General features: G+C 36.9%; 1 pseudogene; it reads left to right on the forward strand.

Annotated features, from left to right (window-relative positions):
* The window catches only part of LOC104407816, a 20,981-nt pseudogene that overhangs the window by 6,460 nt on the left and 3,179 nt on the right, over positions 1 to 11,342 (forward strand).

An 11,342-nucleotide genomic window follows, 5' to 3' on the forward strand; every position in this document is an offset into this window, starting at 1 on the left:
CCTAAACGCAGGCACGGTGGGTCAATAAAAAACTAAAACATAGAATGGAGTGCGTTATTGCCACCACTAGGAGTTTGGCCATGGACATGTGATGTTATGTGCAATCTGCATGCATAGGCTGTAACAAAGGCGGATTTTTTTCTGTTCACTTTAGGACCAGGCGTCCACTTCATTTTGCCCCTGAAAGAAATATGGATATGTTAATCATTAGTGGATGGCAGCCTTTCTTTGGAAAATACGAAGTGAATGAGAGAAGATACTTTGCTCAACTGCTGGGTTTATTTTAGTTTATTCTGGGGCAAATCAGCATAATTTCATTGACTAACAAGATGCAATAAGAAACCAAACTCCTCCTCTTCTGAATTCCTAACTGAGCACCAACCTTGCCTCAGTCCTAACAGCACCCTGACAAATGCTATGAATCAAACCAACAGCTATCACCTTATTCCTACAACCCAGGCAATATCCAGAAGAAGCATGAGCACCCATCTCTTTTCTTGAACATACTGCTAATATCAGCCCTACCCCATGTAAATCAGAACTGAATGCAAGGCACTTCTCAGATATGAAGCAAGCAAGGTAATGCAAGATTCAGCTGGTAGCAAAACTCTTCCTTTTGACTTCTAAATCCTTACATTAAAAATAACTGGATAAACAATGCCGGCACTGAAGTCAGCTTGGCAACTGCTAGTAGCAGGAGCGAAAATCTTTTTAGTGTTAGTGTATGATTTAAGCACACTAAAACCCTCCAGGACAGGGTTTAGAGTTCAATATGGTTTGGGTAAAGAAGGCTGAGGAATTGGTTTCCCAGTACCAATAGCTCTTGCATGAGCTGTAGAGTTTGGCTGATGACTGTTTCTGTAACCCCAACCTCAACCTTTCCTTTAGTTAAGTGCAATAACTGCAAAATCTGCATGAATTGCTTAACTACATTAAGCAAAAAGCACTCTCTCCATCAGTCCCTCTCCTCTTGTATCCATGTGGGTATGTGGGATTTAGCCAGCAATAATATTCATTATTTCTTATTTTCCTATCCTTAACCCTGATGGAGCTGCATCAGTTTACATAATTTAACAAGTTGATCTCCAGTTATTTTACAGTTTTCTATGATTGTTCCCCTTTAAATATTATATAAACTCCTAAAAATATAAACCCATACATTGCATTAAAAAAAAAAAAAAAGTTGACGAGGAAGGAACCAGAATTAGAATTCAGTCAAATTTGGTAGATATTTCTGAACATGTAATCAGCAAAATGTATGCACCATTGGTTCCTATTCTTATGTTGTCTAGGTGATGAAATCATCAGGATGGAAGATGATTACAAAAGGAATACTTCAGAAAGTAGAATAAGCATAATAATAGATCATATTTTCTTTAGTGATATCATCATCCTCTTTCTGGTCTCTGTTCATACAGAAAATGGTGAACAAGCTTTTCAGATTCTGAGTATAGACAACATCTACATGGAAGAATAGCTTTGTGGGTAACTCAGGTATTCTGAGGATTTGTGGGTTTTATATGTATTTTACTCTTGGTTTGCATATTGAGATCCAAACTGATACCATCCTATAGACAGAAATCCATGCAGGTAATTTTCCCAGTTCACTGGAAAACATCCCATTGTGTTGAACCTCAGCCAGTATTTGTTAACCAGTTAGCCTATTTATAAGGAGAAGTTTGAAATACACGAGAGAAATGACCACTAATGCATCAGTTGATATATTACAGGTTGGATTCATGAATGGTGGTAGAATCATAGCTGCAGATTTTCAATGCTGTATAAATGGTGGCTGTACAAAAGATGAATCTGAACTGGTAAGCCCTTTTTCACTGATACCACTTACACCAACTGAACTGATCACAAAAAGAAAACAACAGCTCGTTGCCACAGGTTTTTTTTATTAAGAACATGTCTATTCTTGTTAAGTACAAGTCCCGTCTTCCTAAAGTAGAAATGCATCTGTGGCCCAGAGGTTGATTACAGAATATCATTAAGGAGGTACAATATTTCCTGTTAGGTGATACTGGACATAGAAAAATCAGATTTAAAAGTTCAGTGACGACAGAGAGACAGTAAGTTTTATTATGTAGCCTATTATCATAAACTTATTGCTTCACTTCCCCAAAACTGAAGGTCTGATTTTTCTCTCAGTATTGCTTCACACTGTTGTAATTCCTTTAAGTTAAATGCAGTTTCTCAGATTTGAACACAGTTTCTTTACTTAAATTGGTGTAAAACCTATCAGAACAACAGGCCTCCTAAGTATAGTTCTATTCTTCCTTAAAGTAATTATATCTCATTGGTGTCTTGAGTGTCTTTCACAAGTTTCACTGTCTTTTTAGAGGAAATTAAACCATTTGAACAACTATAACCTCTTTATTACAGGTGATTGAACACATTGCGTTGAAAGTGGACAATGCATATAATATCCCAAATCTCCGAGTCAGGGGCCATGCCTGCAAGACTGATTTGCCTTCTAATGCTGCCTTCCGAGGATTTAGGTTTCTCCAAGCAGATCTGTTTGTGGAGACGTGTATTGTGGCTGTGGCAACCCAAACTGGCCTACCACATGCGAAGGTAAAAGAACTGAGACTGACAAATAAAAAATGAGATAACAGAATTCTAGGACCGAGACTGCTGGAAGCTCCTTATGCTGAAGCCAGCTCTTGTAGAACCAGATCCACCAACTTTACGTGGACTGAATGGTACTTTATTCAGCACCTATGCATTCGTGGAATTCTACTTGATATAATACAAATGGGAGTGGAGAAAACTGGTCCAGGATCTGTTGCAAAATGATGACCACCATTAGTCGGACCAGCTTCAGTCAAAACAGTATAATCTCTTGTACTATGTGACAAGTTCTAGGTCACTGTGTATGTTCAGCAGTTGCCTGCATCTCAACCTCTCAGAACTGGACTTTGCATTTTTTCTATCCATCCATCCATCTATCAACAGTTTAGTTAGCTGGCTTCTGCCATCCCAGATACCAGGCTGGCACTTTTGGTTTCTCCCCAGCCTTCACAGACAGGGTCCCAACAGTTTTAGTTGTTGCCATTTCCTCACCAATCTTCAAGAGCTGTGCTTTCCTTACACACCGTTTAGTCCAGTGTAAGCTTTTCCCCTTTCGTATGTGCCAACCTCTTGTATATTCAAAACAGTTTATAAATAGTTTTACTTTCCTAGGATGCCAACCATTATGTGTTTTTCCTATTTCTTTGAATCTTCTCTCTCTCCCATTTACTTGCTCTCCTTTACTACATTTCAGGAAAGCTTTCAGACACACCTCCGACAAACAGTTTTTTAGCTTTACCTTCTGCTTTCAGCAGTCTTAGTTACAATTTGAGTTTACCAACCTTCTTTGCAATGAATAGTGCTTGTGAACAATCCCACTGACACCACTTAAGTTCACAGGCATTGGACGCAAGCAGAAATATCAGGCCATTTGAGCAGTGATTTCCTTAGAAAAAAAGGATATGGCATTATGTTTAATATAGGTAAGAATTATATTATTATTTCATTATTTGACATGTCATTATATATATAATATGTCAATATACTATAAGGCCATATTTATTTTAAGCACTGTGTAAATTCGCTTGCTGTTTAGGGAAGGCAAATAAACATGTACAAAGGAGTTAAGCTAACATCCTTCAAAGAAGAGTTTAATGCAGAGAATCTCTGGAAATGTTGGGAAGACTTTTTGGACAAGTCTGACTACTACAACCGAAAAGCAATGGTGGAAGAATTTAACACAAAAATTATTGGAAGAAGAAGGGGATTGCCATCGTTCCCATGAAGTTTTCTGTTGAATTTAATGCAACTTACTTTCATCAGGTAACCCCTTCATAACAGTGCTTTTATGATCCAAGATCCCTACTTTTCTTTCAAAAAATAGAGGAAGTATAATCTCCACAGGAAGGAAAGAGAAAAGGATTCCAGCATGCTGGACTAGCACAAAATATCTACTGGAATATATTTTGTTTCAGAAAGAGTATCACTCTTTCTGGCTGATATCTTTATAAATGTTTACTCAGCATGAGATGGGACTTTGAGCAACCTAATCTAGTCAAAGATCTCCCTGGCCATGGCAGGAGGGGTTGGACTAAATGATCTTCTCTTGGCTGAACTAGATGATCTTCTTGCATTGAAGGTACCTTCCAACACAAACCATTCTATGATTTTATGAGTATTCACCTCACAAAAATGATTGATTCCCATCATGCTGTCTTTGTCCAGATAAAAGCTAAGTAATTCACTGTAAAAATGTGGTACTTGGGACCTTCCATAATCTGGTCCATAGTAAGAAAAATTGTCATTATTGATATTATTCTATAGGATATTTTATCTTATAGATTAGATAGTACCATATATATGATAGGTTAAGCTCTACTACTGGAAATTTTTATGGCTCAGGATGGTGGTATTTCTGGGAAGATTTTCCAGGTCTGATTTTTTCTTTTTTTTTTTAAATTCATGCCTTGAACCAAAAATTCTTTCAAATGAGTTTCAGATTAAATGAACAAACATTGTTATTTGTTTATGAGGTACAATGCATGGTTCATATGTCAGTTGTTTATCCATTTCTTGATTGTTTCTGTTCAAGTTTGTAGATAAAGAGCTCAGAGAAAGATTAATATATTTCATCCAACAATGTTCTCATGGTAAAAAACATTGAATCTAGGAATCACAATTCATCTGATACAAAAGGTCAGAAAAAGGCATAAATGATAGCTGCATTTCATCAAAACCTTCAAAATAAAGCTCAGGTATTGCATTGAATTTCAAAAAACTCTCGATCTAAATCTTAGAGAATAGATTTATTGTTTAATCTTGTCTCTGTCACTAAGACTCTGAACTGACATCAGCAAAATGTTAGCTGATTGCAAACATCAGAAATTGGCACCAAAGAGGTCGCATGACCATTATTTCTCAATGTAGAATTAATAACAAATAAAAAGATGTCCTGAAGGCACTGTATTTCACAACACCTCTCAGGCTCTACTGTTTGCTTTCCGAGTGTTGGTAGCTGATTTCATTCTACAGCAAAATGTCTCTCTACAGAATTTTTAGTTTTCTTCCATCTCCACTTGTTCCTTCATAGCAGTGGATGGCTTGTATAGGATGGATTTCTTTCATCACCATCCATTGGAAAGTTATTTATTGCTGATTTTGACAGAAAGTTCACTACTTCCATTCCCATTTGATTCTTGCGTTTCCCATGTTTAAGGTAGCTATTTATTGGCACAAGGCTGCACCAAAATACAAGCAGAAAATGAATCAGGTTCTAAGTCATTCTCTTGGCAGCCTATAAGAGAGAATGCATGAGCAGTTGTGTCATCACTCCATCAAAATTATACACTATGAACATCAGTGTATTATTACCCTGTATGGATACATGCAAACAAAAAGGACTAAGACTAATCCCTCCATTTCAAAAAAACAGAAGTACGACTCTGTTATTGTTTGTTCTAAAAGAAGTGTTCTATAGATGTTCATAGCAGGAGATCTGGCTACCTGTCCAAAATGCCTTTGATTCAAGGTTCATATTCTGCTCTGTCCTCTTTTTTGTTGTGGATGAGGGAATAGTATCTAGGGCTACACACACATTACAGCTAGAGCCAGCATGTTCTTAATTCACCCAGTTTCCCAAGAAGAAAAGTATGCTTTTCTGTTATTTGAACTAATCACTGTTATCCCTTGCAGAATAGCTACTATCCCACTTAGTCTATCCTGTCTTAGATCAGTAAAATCTGAAATTGTCAGACTGCTGGAGAATTTCCACTCCCTTTTATCAGTATACTGATATAATATACTAAATCTGTCTTTGCCTTATTCTTTTTCTTACGTACCTTTCTTCAGTGAAGCAAGAAAATTGCCAAGTATCTGTGGCTTTTCTTTAGGCTGGAGCTGTCATCCTTATCTGTATAGATGGGTCTCTGCTAGTCACTCATGGAATTGAACTGGGACAAGGAATTCACACTAAGATGTTACTGGTGAGTTAGTTTTCATCTGAGGGTAAATAAAATATAAAGATAACTGAACCAAAAAGATGAAGGGCACTAAGAAGTTCAGTAGGCAAATTCTATAGACATATAATAAAGCTAAGTTTAATATTGGGTTGTTGCTTCTGAGTTACTGATGAAGACAAAACTTAGGAAAAATACAAGTTATAAACAAAGTGATCTTCAAAGACCTGGAAAGATTAACATCTCTGTGGTAACATCACTGTTATCAGGATGGCTAATGACCCAATGTTTGTTTGCAGAGGGAGTTAAAGTGATGAAAATTTAACTTTGTAGTGTGTCCAACACCAATAATAACATCAGTTAATTTTAATGCATTTCTGGTGTAGTGATAAACAAATCCAAGTGCCAAATAGGTCATTTTGGAGGTAAAATTAGGCTGGTCCTTAAAAATGAGCTGAATGAACATCCGAATATTAGAACACTCTGAAAAACAATAAAGTGGGAATGCAAACTAACCAGGCCATTTCAAATGAAATAAATAGAAAATAAAATCTACAGATAAGATCTGACACTCCATGAGAATGATTCATTATTTTTTTTATTTGATTAACTTTTGCATATGTAGGCAAAACCTGATTAGAGAGAACAATTAGGTAGAGGCAAAACATATAGTATCGCACGGTATTGTTTTATCTTCTGTTCTATTATATCTATTTATAAAAAATTCATTTTAGAAGATAATTGCTAAGGAAGACTTCTGTGTTGGTCCTAGTCATAGTTGAATTAGGTCATTTCTATGTGTGCGTGTATATAGAAAGAGAGCTGAACAGCATAATGAATTCCTGACTTGAAACTGCATCTTCAAGTGGGACTGGCTATCTTTTTGTTTACTTTTATTACAGATTGTCAGTCGTGAACTGAAGATACCATTGTCATATATACACTTCTGTGAAACAACTGTACCTCATGGCAAATATACAGCAGCATCAGTCGGAACAGAAATCAATGCAAGAGCAGTCCAGGTTAGACTTATTACCATTTTTTCACGTAATCAGTGGTTCTGTTGAATACTAAATGTCCCTCTGAGGAGACATAATTTTGTTTTGGTTTTGAGCAGCCTGCAGTTCTTTTATTGCAAAATCTCTCTTGCTGATTTATTTTACCTGCACAGTTTAAAGCAAGGCAAATTACAGAACAGTGTTAAAAAGGGTGATTTTTTTTTTCTGCTTTACTGTATCAGATTTACAAATGGGGGTGGGGGATGTTAGATCGCCAGTAGATGAATTTATGGATCTTCACTTTATTCTGTATTTAAACACAATTTAAAGGAAAATGTAGCATAAGGTATGTTTCAGGTATTTTTTTAACAATCAGACTGAAACACCCTTATCCTCTTAAATCATTTGGGACCAATTCTGCTTTCATTTATTTTGTAATAAATCATTCAAGCCAGTGGTTTTCTATTTAGCAAATCAAAATAGGAGGAGAGCGAGGTCCTTAATCTGTTTTTGTTGATGGTTTTATTGGTAGCCTAGTATATAAATACTTACGTTAGAGAAGATGCCAGTGCCACTCTTTACTAAGTGCTGCTTTCTAGCTGGCAGTTAGCAGAGTAAAGAAATTGTAGATAAATGAACAGAGCTGCAGCCCTCAGAATGAATTTAACAAACTAACTTCACTAAGAAGGAGCTTGTATTGCTTTGAATACAGCAGACAGATGTGGATTTGTGGGTTGGTCAGTGGTGCACAACCTTCTCCCTCCCTAGGATGCTTGTCAAATCCTTGGGAAGCATCTGGACCCTATATGAAGAGACAATCTTAATGGCAAATGGGAAGACTAGGTAAATATGTCTCTCTGTTTCATACTATTAAATTATGATATACCCATGAATGTACAGTGAAAGCTGTTATTGCTGTGGAGGGAGGAAGGGGCCTCCCTGCATGGAGTGAACTGCATGAAGGAAGAGGATAAACAGTGTAAAAACAAGTGGTGCAACAGAGTGTCCGGTAAATCTGGCCGACTTTAGACATTTTGCAATGTCCCCCTTCCTAAAGATACGTTCAGGGCACAAGGGAATTTAAAGTTTTTACTTAGGGCTCTTTATTTCTTTAAAATGAGGTTTTAAAGTTTTTTTTCTTTACATATGAAGTATTCTTAATTTTCTCTCTGTAATAATGAGTATACCTTTTGCAGATCAGTGAAGCTCACAAGCAAAGCATTAGTCTTTCAGCTACTGGCTATTTCAAGTAAGGAAAACCATTAGTTTGTTTTAATTTCTCGTCATCAGAGGTGCTACTTTGTCAGTAAGTTGCAGGAAGGATAAAACGGTCCCCCTTCAACCTTCTCAAGGCTGTATCAGATGCAGCACACAAACCATTGAGAAGCTGGACCAGAGACTGCAGTGTCAGAGAAATTCTTCTCTTTAACCCGTGTTGATTTTACAAGCACTTTATGTGTTTAGTTAGCTATTTTGACAGTTGATGCACAGGGTCTTCTCCAAGGTCAATTATGGCAGGACACAGGAGGCCACAAGGAATTTTGTTCCATGGCCATCATGGTTTGCAATCCTCCTATCCTCCCAAATTACTTCATGCATCATATATTTAGCAGTGGTGCTACACCCTAGTCTTTGACTATGGAGATCCTATGAAAATAGTTACCTAAGAGAGTTTATCTCATGTATCAACAGTGAAGACAAGGAGAGAGGGCAGGGGTTATCTTGATCAAATTCATCTAACCTGAGGGATGTTCTTACTTCCTCCAGAGGTTATGTTACAAACATAAACTGGGACACACAGAAAGGCCATGTGTTCCCATATTTTCTCTTTGGAGCTGCATGTTCCAAAGTAGACATTGACTGTTTGACAGGAGTCCACAAGGTGATGTCAAAAAATATAGTGAACTTGAAGTAGAGTTGGCTGAATTTCCCACCATCATTGTAGTTCCTATGATACGTTCCTATACATAAGGAACTTCTGTTCAGGTGACTGTGCTTCCACACTCACAACAAAGCATAGGAGGTGGCTAAGCATCAAGCAATTAAGTTTCTATAGAACAAGCAACAAAGCCATTCTTGAATTCATTAAAGGATGTGCACATCACATTCCAAGTTTCAGAGAACCACCAAAAATGCATCTAGATAAGATGAACTCTCCACCAACACAAGCCTGCCTCTAGTAGCTTTCAGAATGTTTCAGAATAAATCTGTAATGTTTCAGAATAAATCTATAATACTTGTGATGACACGTCTTTTATGGGTGAGACTATATATTGTTTATGATCCCTTTGTCGTTGTGTATTTTAAATATAAATCTGTAACACACCTTTTATTTGTTTAACAGAACATCAGAACAGACTTTGTCATGGATGTGTGTTTTAGCATAAATCCAGCTGTAGGTACAGGACAGGTATGAATTTCCATAGTTTTGCTTTATATTAGATGTTCGTGAACATTTGTCTTTGTGCCTAGATTTTTTGCTGTTATCAGTCAGTTTAATAGCCACCAAAGCCTGTGAGACATTATCCATTAACGCTCAAGGATGCTGGCTTGACAGATGTAGTAGTAATTGTTTTTATTTGCAGCTGTAAATAATAGTAGGTTAAGTTTTCTACTTTCTGTTCATCTTCTGAGAAGTGATGAGACAAGCAGATCCCATAGACTTTGGAAAAGCGCTACAGGACTGGCATCCTGAATCTCCTTAGGACTTTTTGCTGATAAATTTACCCCAGAATTACTGACTGAGGGCTAAATCTTAACCAGCTGCAGTGCACAGTTGACTGTGATGTAATGAAAAAAGCTACTGAGATGTAACAGACCTTTCCTTAAAGATCTGTTATATCCATAGATTTGTATTATGGGTTCAACTATCTGTATCTACAGACAAATTGAATAATGACAAAAGTGATGTCACTCAGTAATAGTTTGTAAATAAGTAAGCAGTGGTGAACTCAAGAGTGTAAAAACGATTTGTCATTTCTTTGCAGAGTCAAAGGAAATGCTCCGAAAAATATGACCTATGTTTAAAGACCTTTTTTTTATCCAGCTTATTTATTCTATTACAGGCTTATCCTCATATGTTTGCCCTTTGCCTAAAGCGTTATGTTCATTTTGCACATTCAAGGATTGCCAAATTTGTCATATCATTCTTTCTTAGCAGTTCAGTTCTGTGTTCACCCTGCACCAGTGTTTACATCACCACTGTTACAGCGCAGGTGTTTACTCAGCAGTTGTACCTTCCTGCTTCAGGCTGGTTTGTTATTTCCTCTTCATATCCAACTTACCATCTATTTGTGTATGTGATGTTTTTCTCTAGAGGAAATTTCATTAGCTAACTGCAAATCTTTTTTAAGCAAATGTCAGATTGAGCAGACTATGTATGTCAGAGTCCCTGGGCAATTATCTCCACACTGGAGTTCCTATGGATTTGACTCAATTCTCTTTGGCAATTCTGCAAAAGCAAATCAGAGGTAACTGTATTAGCTGTAGTGAGTTTAGCCAGGAATAATGAAGAGTACAATGAACTTGAGCCAATGGAAAAATTTGTGCAAGTCTGATGAGGACAGCTTGATCTTATCTTGGTCTATGTTGGCTTATTTCTACTTTTGGAAGGAAAGCTGCAAGTTCATGTGTAATCTTAAAAAGTCTAATTGTATGTATGCTTTGTGTTTTAAAATGAATACGTGAAAGTTTACCTTTTTTTTTTCTTTGCTCAGATTGAAGGGGCCTTCATTCAAGGAGTTGGTCTTTATACATTAGAAGAAATCTACTTTTCCCCAGAAGGAGAGCAGCTAACTCTTGGACCAGATACATTTAAGTACATATATGATTCCTGCCATCTGTGACATTCCTGAGCAGTTCCATGTCTATTTACTGCCAAATTCACATAACTCAATTGCTATGTATTCTTCCAAGGTAAGCACACCAAACTTACGTTTGCAAGCACACCAGGTGATTCTGCTGCAAAACTGTGACTGTAGTGGATGGTAAACTTTTTTTCCCCCCAAAAGATAATTCCAGTTTCAACTATGGAACAAATTGTACTTAAATGGTAAAAGACTGATGTTCTGAGGTTTTGGACTGCTTTTCTTCTTATGATTTACTGGTATTACAGTAGCACTTAGAAACTCTAATCAAAATGAAAGTTTTTTGTACCTACCTGTTGTACTATATATGAAAAGTGAAGAAGTCCATCTTGAAGAGTTTAAACTGACTAGATAGGAGAAATGATGAAAGAAGGCATTATTATGATCCTTTTTAAAGGCAGAGAAGTTATGAGACAGATTAAATGACTTTGTAGAATCTCACAGGAAACCTGTGACAGGTATGGGAATAGAGCCCAGTTCTTCCATTAGCCAGGAATGCCCACTGT

Source organism: Nestor notabilis, unplaced genomic scaffold (genome assembly GCF_000696875.1).
Source record: "Nestor notabilis isolate BGI_N333 unplaced genomic scaffold, ASM69687v1 scaffold7946, whole genome shotgun sequence".
Lineage (NCBI taxonomy): Eukaryota > Metazoa > Chordata > Aves > Psittaciformes > Psittacidae > Nestor > Nestor notabilis.